Source organism: Phascolarctos cinereus, unplaced genomic scaffold (genome assembly GCF_003287225.1).
Source record: "Phascolarctos cinereus isolate Bilbo 61053 unplaced genomic scaffold, phaCin_HiC Scaffold_726;HRSCAF=1367, whole genome shotgun sequence".
NCBI classification, from domain to species: Eukaryota; Metazoa; Chordata; class Mammalia; order Diprotodontia; family Phascolarctidae; genus Phascolarctos; species Phascolarctos cinereus.
This window is the reverse complement of record NW_027556098.1, coordinates 383,263,568-383,273,647: the sequence shown is the minus strand read 5'-3', so window position 1 is coordinate 383,273,647 and position 10,080 is coordinate 383,263,568. Positions and strand designations below refer to the sequence as shown.

The following is a 10,080-nucleotide window of genomic DNA, read 5'->3' as shown; positions in this document are numbered from 1 at the left end:
GGAACAAGGGACTGCAAATGCAGCAGCTGCTTTCCATTGTCTTACCTAGAAAAAACTGTCTTTCTCATGGGAATCCATTTCCTTACACACTAGGGTTTTTTTTTCCATTTTCAGGATAGCAATGTCAATATTGAAAAGGATCTTAGAAGTCATCTAAGTCCAACTACCTCATCTTAACAATGAGAGCACAGGAAGACAGAAAAACGAAGTGATCTGGATGAGAGCTCAGATGTCTCTTTTTTTAAAAATAATAAAATACTTTTAACTAGAAATTAGTCACAAAAATTAAACAAGCTGTTTAACAGAACTTACAATTTCAGCCAGATTTGTCAGTTTCTTTATACTGTGCCCATTCATCTATCTGAAATGCACCTTGAAAGAACATATTTAAATTGTGTCAAATGTATTATTTGACTTCAATAGAAACTTTGTATTTTTTGCATCTGATGAATTCTAACGAATAAAATCAATTTCTTCTCTGATGAATACAATAGCTAGCAAAAATGCCATACCTGGTTAAAAGTTGACAGTGATAAAGTATAATGAACAAACTTTCTTGACACCTGCTTGTGAAATCCAGACATTTTCAGGTTTTTGTTTTGAACAGTCTTATTATACAAGATCAAGATTACTGAACAAAATACATGATCAAAGAAATTATTCTTTAATAAGTAAGGGAGATGTTTAGAGATGTTAATTTTAAAGCAAATATGGCTCAGTTTCATTTTAACAACAAAAAAAAAGAAGGTTTGCAGGAAAGGTTTGCACAGAAGGAAATGCAATGAGCTAATAAAATGTTCTCTTGGCAAGAGCTTTGTAAATAATTCAAGATATTTTACAATTTCAATTCATGCTATTTTAATTATACTATGCTGCCCTTTTTTGATGCTAGTTAAGATAACACTTGACATCCTTTTCCTCTTATAAAAGAAAGTACAGAGATGAATATGAACATAAATCCTGCTCTACAAGATACATGATCTAACATTCTAAGAATATTACCTAAAGCTAAATTAAAGTGAGGTGATCAAAACTTTTCAGTACATATCATAGGCCATGGACCATGCAAACACCACAAGAATTGTGCACATTAGGAAAAGAAACACTTTGCTATTTATTTATTTGTTTGTTTGTTTGTTTATTTATTCATTTATTCATTCATTCATTCATTCATTTATTTATTTATCTATCTATCTATTCATTCATTCATTCATTTATTTATTTATTGCCATGCTAAAGGTTGAATTTCTACTTCATCTCTTTTCCTGTTTTCTTTCTGATAATCTTTCAATTTGTTTTCAAAAGCCTCTAATTCAGCCTGTTGTCTTTGTTTTTCTTCTTCAATAATAGCTTTGGCTTCTACTTCCTTTATCTCAGATGTTTTCCATTTCATTTCCTTATTTGTGATATCACATTTTAGAGAAACCGGGCCTTCACACACCTTACTCCACTGCAGTTCCTTTTTAATTTTCTTGCAAGGACACTCGAGTTTTACCTTTTGTTTGCAGTTAAAGGGACATTCACTAGGATGATGTAACTCTTGACAGCAATGACCACTGGGCAACTCTTTAGGATATTGATTTTTGCAGGGAGGCAATAGATACTTGTTCATCTACATCAGCAGTTGACAATTGTGCACATTCCGTATATATGCTTATGAGCTTGCAATGACATTTTACTCTGAGCATTTAAACACAGGGAGGCTATTCTCTAGGGTGACAGGGTAAAATGCATGGGTGAGGCCAACCTGGTGGCTGTGGTTTACAGCATGTTTCTTCACACTGAAGACATTCTGGCCCTGACTTTTTTTCATTCACACAGTCATTCGTTTCAATAACCTTATGACACTCCTTCATACAAGTATGTTGTGGACAATCTAGACTCCTTCCACCAAATCTTGTAAGAGTAAGAATCCATAGGGGATCAACCTCATGCTTCCCAAGACACTCTGTTGGAATAGGAATTTGACAAGGAGGACAAGGCAAAGCAGTCTGAATATATGCTGGTCCCCTGGGACCTGCAGGCTGATGCATGCCAGTTTGCTTTCCTAATGCTTGGTCATGGCATGGAGCAGCACCACATTTTTTCCAGAACTTTTTTGATAAGGTTGATGACACCAATGTTTCTCTCAATTTGGATGATGGTGAGTTGAAGGTTGGCCACACAGCTCTTTGGTGGTACCAAAGGTACCACAAGATATAGTCCCCTTTGTATCACCACACTTGCACTTCATGTCTACTGTTTCAGGATAGGGACGACAGCTACGCTTTGGCAAATGGAGGGACACTTATGGTTTCAACACCCTAAAACTTGCACACATGGTAGATCTCCAAGTGGGCAGTTTCCAGGGCAACACTTTCTCTCACACTGATGCCTTTGGCAGTGCCACATCTTAACCCACTTAGTTTAACACAGATAGGGTTTGTGGCATGGCACTTCCACAGCAACAGTGGTTTTCAACTTCCTGTCTACATATTTCACGAGGATCTCGATGACAGACTGTGAATGTGCATCCCACATTCAAGCACTTTGTCACAACTGTCTCCACAGTCTTCCGTATGAGGCAAAGAAAGCTTTGATTTCTGACATGGACAGCATCTTTTCCCAGATGGAGGACATTCTCCACAAGTGAGAAAATGACAAACTCACTCACACTTGTGATCACCACATGGCAATGTTTTCCCGCACGTCTGCTCACAGTGCCACCCTGGACTTACACAAAGTCAGCTTCCCGTTTGCCACAGACACACTTCTGTTTGCCAGCTTGTGGACAGGCTTCACAATTTCCTGTATGACAAGGTTTTTCATACTTGTGCTGCCCACACAACAACTTCCAACCACATAGTTGTTGATGGGACCTCTCTTTGGTATCGCACCTGTGAGATGCTGGTTTTGCCTTCTTACATTAACGAGTAACAGTAACCATCTTTGGACAGGGCGGGCAAGGACCTGGGTGACAGAGGAGGCTACACTTATGTCCATTAGGAGGCTTAAGTTCTCTCTCACACACTTGTCCACATGCGTGAGGTATAAGCCATGCATCCAGTGGTGCGTCTTCCAGTTTTCCACAATAGCAATAATACCAAGTAGGTGTTTCAGATAATTTAGATTCAAACCCATATTTTGGAAAAGGTCACTGGTAGTCTCTTTTTCCAAAGTCATCGTCTGTCAAAGGTGAAGACACAAGGGACAGACACATCCTGAGCAGCTCCAAACCACTTGGTTTCTCTTTACTGAAGCAATACAAATTAAACATGTCATAGCCCCACTGAAAAGCTTCATTTATATATTGTCTGGTCTGTTCCAATTCAAGTATATCTCCATCAATCTGACTAGTATACATTACGAATGTTTTGTCAACAATTTTGCCCTGCTCTCCTTCAGTATCTTCATCTTCTTCTTCAGAGGAATTAAAGTGATCTTCAATGAGGTTTTTTTTTCCCTGCTACTTGATTAGCCTTCTTGATTTCCTCAGATTTCTTCTGTGAAATTAGTTCACTGGTCGCAGGTGCCTAACACACTGCTGCTATCTGACCCACTGCTGCTGCTGCTCCAGGATGCTGCTCGGTGGGCTCCAGCCAGTGGAGGGGGCCTCGGCACCCCCAGCTCTTCTGTGGAGAGAGCTCAGATGTCTTAGCTCCCACTTTTGTTATCTTTTTACATCCAGAGCCGAGAGAGGGGAATGAAAGGAGGAAAAAATCAGCAAGGGGTTGGGTGGGAAGGAGTGGAGACAAACCAAATCCTATTTGAAAGTAAAATGCTTTGACCAAGGAAAGACTTACAAGAACTCATGAAGTCTAGAAAGAAGCAGGTTCTAGGATCCACTTCATGAAAAGGTAAGCTACTATACTTAGGGATGCATCAAAGAATCACAAAACCTCAGAGTGGAAAGGGGCTTCAGTGGCCATCTAGTATAACCCATACACAGAAGACTCCTTTCTATAACACACCTGGCTGGTGGTCATCCAGCCTCTGAAGACTTCAAGTGAGGAAGAAACCACTTGTGGGGCCTAGATGCATCCACTGATTGAGTGAACCAATCAATCAAAGGCATAACCTGGGTGTGAATTCCTTAACCAATTTGGGAACACCGCTGGATGGTTTGGAAAATGTATTGGGATTGGTTGAGAGAGTTAGGTGGATGTATATCAGAGAAGGGATTCCAGCAACAAGTCCCAAGTCAAGACTCGGGAGCTCCTTGAGAAGGTAGCTTCAGGGAATGTGATCTGTTCAGGGTGGAGAGGAGTATTGCTCTGGAGTCTAAGAAAGGAATTGATGCTAAGAGCCTAGCAGAGAGCTACAGATCAGGGGAACTTTATGAGGACTGAACAATGAGAAAATAATCCAGAGCCTTGAGTTTCAATTTTTGCTGTATAAGCTCTCTAAGCTTGGGCCCATTTTCCACTGGCCAATATGTACTAATATGAGAGTGTGCCTCCAATTTTCAGGTGGTATTTTGTACTAACTATTCTTACTTCTTTACCTTAGTAAATGGCCATTTTTTAAAAGCTAGTTATTTCTGGCTGGTTGATTGATAATCAGTGGGGAGTACACTGGTAGGGGCTCATGAGTAACAGTACTAGAGATACCAGGGCTTTAATGTTACCCTTTGAACCATGAAAGGAAAAGTAATTATCTGTCTTCATGTATCCAGTCTTTTCATTGGAGTTGGGGTCTGTAGAATGAGCTCACAGGGAATCCAAAGAGCTGGATTTGGAATCACAGAGGGTTCAAGTCTTCACTCTGCTACTTACTACTTATGTGACATTGGGCACTTAATGTCTCTGGGATTCATTTCTTCATCTTAAAATGACAGAGGTGACTCCCCTCCCCCTGCTCCATATCTTAAATTAAAATTTTTTCTCAATTATATGTAAAAGCAATTTTTAACATTTTTTTTTATTTTGAGTTCCAAATTCTCTCCCTCCCACCCCTCTCCACTCCTTGAGAAGGCAAACAATTTGATATAGATCATATGTGTGCACTCACGCAAAACATATTTCTGTATTAGCCATGTTGCAAAAGAAAACAGACCAAAAAAAGAAACCTAAGAAAAACAGAGTTAAAAAAGTATCCTTTGATCTGCATTCAGACTCCATCAGTCCTTTCTCTGGAGGTGGATACCATTTTTCATCATGAGTCTTTTGAAATTGTCTTGGATCATTGTATTGCTGGGAATAACTAAGTCATTTACAGATGATCATCGTACAATATTGCTATTACTGTCTACAATGTTCTTCTGGTTCTCCTTATTTCACTTTGCACCAGTTCACATAAGTCTTACAGATGTTTTCTCTTGCTCATCGTTTCTTATAGCACAATAGTGTTCCATTACGATCATATACCACAACTTGTTCAGCCACTCCCCAATTGATGGGCATCCCCTCAATTTCCAATCGTTTGCCACCACAAAAAGGGCAGCTATAAATATTCTTGTAATATAGGTCTTTTTCCTTTTCCTTTAATCTCTTTGGGGTACAGACCTAGTAGTGGTATTGCTGGATCAAAGGGTATGCATAGTTTTAATCCTTTGGGCACAGTTCCAAATTGTCTCCAGAATGGTTTGATCAGTTCACAACTCCACCAACAATGCATTAGGATCCCAATTTTTTCACTTCCTCTCCAACATTTGCCTCATAAATTTGACTCAATTCTCTATATATTTGGGAAATGAGGCCTTTGTTAGAGAATCTTCCAGCTCCAAATCTATGACCAGAGAAGGTCCCACCTCCTTTGGGTAGGTGGCCCTTCCTGGTGGCCCTAGTCCACATTGGACCTCTGTTTCTGAAACCTGCCAGTCTCTACTTCTTGTGCATTTGGTGTGTAGCTAGATACCATTTTACCATTGTTTTTGTGGCTCTAACTCCACGATAGTAACCTTTCCCTTCTATGGGCCTTAGTTTCCTTAAGTGTAAAATGAAAGGACTGGGCTAAGATCTCTTTCTGGCCCTAAATCTAACAATCCTGAGATCCTCCTAAGCCACAACCAGTGGGTGGCAGAGCGTTACCAAGACTGCTGCCCGAGTTTCAGGTTGTGGGTTAATGAGCAGCCTAGAGATGGGGCAGGCATCAGGCATGGCAGAGTAGAATTCATTAGCAGCAGGAGGAGAGTCAACCTGTCTTCTGTTGATCACAAGCCAAAGCTTGAATTTCCATGTAGAAAGAAATGGAATGCTGAACCATGAGATGTGACTGGAAAAAAATGATATTGATGGTTTAGCAAGTAGACCAGAACCTACAGTTCCAAAGATAGGTCTTCCTTCAAAGTGGCCATCCTTGGGACACTCTGCCATTGGCTCAAAGAAATGTGGGCATTCTTCTTTGAGACTGTCCTTGAAACTATTGGCTGGTCCCACAAGAATGAGAATCTAAGTGCTTAATTGTGATACTATCTAAATCTGGGATCAACTTGTATCCTACCAATCAGAGCTGAGTGGGACCTTAGAACAAACAATGTCAAAGCAGAAAAAGACCTTAGGATATAGAACATCAGAGCTGGGAAGGCCCTTAGAACATGGAATGTCAGATCTGGGAGGGCCTTTAGGACACAGGATGTCAGATGAGACTGTAGGACATGAATATTAGAGCTGGGAATGACCTTAGAACATAGAATGTCAGAGACGGAAGGGACCTCAGAGCTAGAACTGAGAGGGACTGTCAAACCGAAGTCCCTCATTTTACAAAAAAAGAAACTAAGTCTCAGAGAAATCAAATTTCTGATCACTGAAGATTACCTTCCTTATTTTGTAGAGGCCTCAAGATGTTCAGTAATATTCCTGCCACCACACAGGGAGGAAGAACTGGATGGAGAAGGAAGGTCTGTTGCCTAGGCTGACCATCATTCCCATTAGCTGCTTAGCCTCCTTCCTGCCCCAAGGCCTTAATGTGCTGGAGAGCAGAAGCCTCCTCTCCCGCTCCGTACAGTACTATAGCTAATCATTAGGGGAGTCTTCCTGACTGTGGGAGAGAACTCTTGGCTGGAGACCCTTGCCCCTTTTTGCAAATTTGCAGAAATCACACAGGTTCTCCATGAGTTGGAGTTAATACTATCGAGACATTAAACGCTGGAGGGAACTGAAAGAGAGGGGCAGGATTGTAAATACTCATTGTTCTATCAGGAGAATACTTTATATTTTCTTGCTAAAGGGAAGGTTATGTTTAATTAATTCCGCTTGTTTGCTGGGGACAGGGCCTGGTTGAAAATGAGCTAGCTAGTAACAGGGAGCCACAGTTACTAAGGGGAAGGCAATAGATACCTTTACAAAGCAAATCTGGCCTCCAAAGGGACCTTGGACATAGCTGGCAGGGATAGAGAGTGTTATAGAATTTAGAGTCTGCAAGAACCATAGAACAAGAAATATTAGAACACAGAATATGGAATGCTGGAAATGCTAGAAGACAGAATGAGGAAACTGAGTCAAAAGGATCCTTTGCAGCCATCTAGTCTACCTCATTTACGAAGGAGGCTCAGAGAAGGAGGTGATTTGTCCAGAGTCACACAGATAGCAGAACTGAATTTCAAACATGGGCTCTCTGACTCCCAGTCTAACGTTTTTGCTGCTCTAATGCCCCATTTCATGGGACCTCAGAACCACAAAGCTAGAGCTAGAAGGAACACTAGAGGCTGTGTGTTCTAGACCCTTTGTCTTACAGATGAGGAAACTGAAACCTTGCTGTTACTGTTCAGTTATTCAGTCATGTCTGACTCTTCATGACCCCACTCGGGGTTTTCTTGGCAAAAATCCTGGACCGGTTTGCCATTTCCTTCTCCAGCTCATTTTACAGATGAGAAAACTGAGGCAAACAGGGGTAAGTGACTTGCCCAGGATCACCAAGCTAGTAAGTGTTTGAGGTTGGATTTGAACTCAGGAAGACTCATCTTCCTGACCCCAGGCCTGGCACTCTGTGCACTACGGTGCCACCTAGCTGCCCTTAAAGTGAGACCTAGGAAGGTGAAATCACTTGACCAACATCACCCAGTTAATAAGAAGTAGGATAGGAACTCAGGCCTTCTGACTCTATATTCAATGTCCTTTCTGCTGCCTGCACCTGCTACAATCCTGGCGCATTGGCATCAATCAATCAACTAGAATTTTTAAACACCCTGTATGTGCCCTTAGGCACTGTGCTAGGCACTGGGGACAGAAGGAAAAAGAATAAAACATGCTCTACTTAGGAGAAGCTTACACCCTAACAGAAGAGACCACAAATGCACATTCGTATCTATAGTGTAAAAATTAAGTGACTATATTGGGATATAGGCAAAGTAGTTCAAGGCAAGCTAGTTTGGGAGGAGGGGAAGGAGAGCACTGAAGGTTGGCAGCGCTCAGGAAAGGAAGGCTTTGTGCAGAAGATGGTGTCTGAGCTGCATGGTAAAGGATGGGAAGGCCTCTAGGAACCAGAGGTAATATTAACAACGCTAATATTACCTTATGATTACAAAGTACTTTACAAACAACATCTCATCTGATCCTCCTAAAACCAGGCTGGGATTATTATCCCCTTTTTACAGGTGAGGAAAAAACAGGCTCACAGAGGATGAGTCACTTTGCCTCTGGAACCTCTATTTCTTCAACTGTAAAACAAGAAGACTAGATGGGGTGATTTCTGAAGTCTCTTCTAGCTTGAAAAACATCCTGTGATTTTCACAAGGTCACCCAGATAGTTATCTTTTCATTGTGCTATCCTAATTGGGGAGGTAGAGGCAAAAGGGTATGTGTGTGTGTGTGTGTGTGTGTGTGTGTGTGTGTGTGTGTGTGTGTAGGGGGTGGGTAGGAAGGAAGTAGGGCATGATTCCAAGTGGGAGGCAGACAAGGTCAGGATTGTCAGAGTGACTGGGGATGGGTGGGCATAGCCTTGGGCTGGCAGTTGGCCCAGGTAATGATGCAATGAAGTGGGTGGGGAAGAAAAGGGGGTGTATAATGGGACCTTGGCACATCTAGAGAGGAGGCTGAGTTAGGGAGGGATTAGATGGCAGCTGGGGGGCAGGGCAAAGCCCAACTGAACTGAGCTGGGACAGCCAGGGGTAGATTGGTAGGTATACTGACCACTGTTATTGACTAGGATAAAAATAAAAGTGATGGGTAGGCAGTTTGGGTGGAGGAGGATTATGTGTGTGTGTGTGTGTGTGTGTGTGTGTGTGTGTGTGTGTGTGAGTGAAAGCACTGTTGCATTCCTGCCTGAAGTTTCTGTGCCTGTGGGTATGGATAGATGCGTCTCTGTATATTTTGACCATATGTTATGTAAAACCCAAACCAAGAGGTTTGGATTTTGGTCCTGACCTGCCTGCTCATGTAACCTTAGAAAAGTCTCTTTCCCTCTCTAAGATCCAGTGTTTTGCTGTCGTTCAGTCGTTTCATGACCCATTTGGGGTTTTCTTGGCAAAGTCACTGCACCGGTTTGCCATTTCCTTCTCCAGCTCATTTGACAGATGAGGAAACTGAGGCAAACAGGGTAAAGGGACCTTCCCAGGGCCACACGTCGAGGAAGATATGAATTCAGGAAGATGAGTCTTTCTGTCCAGGCCCCAGCACTCTATCCATTGCGCCACCTGGCTGCCCCTAGAATGATGTATTTGGACTAATTGATTTCTGAAGACCCTATCATCTGGGCTGGAAGGACCATTTCAGTTCTGACACTCAGTGATCATCTTTCCAGGTTTAGTATTTCATGTTGCAAGGTCACTCCTAGCTCTGACATTTTATAGTTTAAGGTTCATCCCGACTATGATATTTTATGTCCTAAAATCTTTTCCATTCTGAAAATCTACATTCTAAGGCCCTTCCTAGCTCTGATATTCTCTGTTCTAAGGACTTTTCCAGCTCTGATGGTCTATGTCCTAAGGGGCTTATGTTTCCTTCCAATTCTGACATTGTATGGCCTAATGCCTCATCCAGGGGTGACATTGTTAGGTCTTAGCATTGGTCCAATGGAAAGAATGGTGGCTCTGAAATGGGAGAATCTGCATTCAAATCCTGCTTCTGGCACTTCCCACCTGATCTTGGGAAAGTCTCTTTACCTTTCTCACTTGCAAGGTGGGGCTGGGGAAGCTGTACTAGATGGTCACCAAGTTCTCTTTCA

General features: G+C 41.9%; 1 pseudogene; it reads right to left on the bottom strand.

Moving 5' to 3' along the window:
* Positions 1 to 1,222: 1,222 nt before the first annotated feature.
* LOC110203038 (NF-X1-type zinc finger protein NFXL1-like) lies at positions 1,223 to 5,304 on the bottom strand (annotated as a pseudogene).
* Positions 5,305 to 10,080: the final 4,776 nt, after the last annotated feature.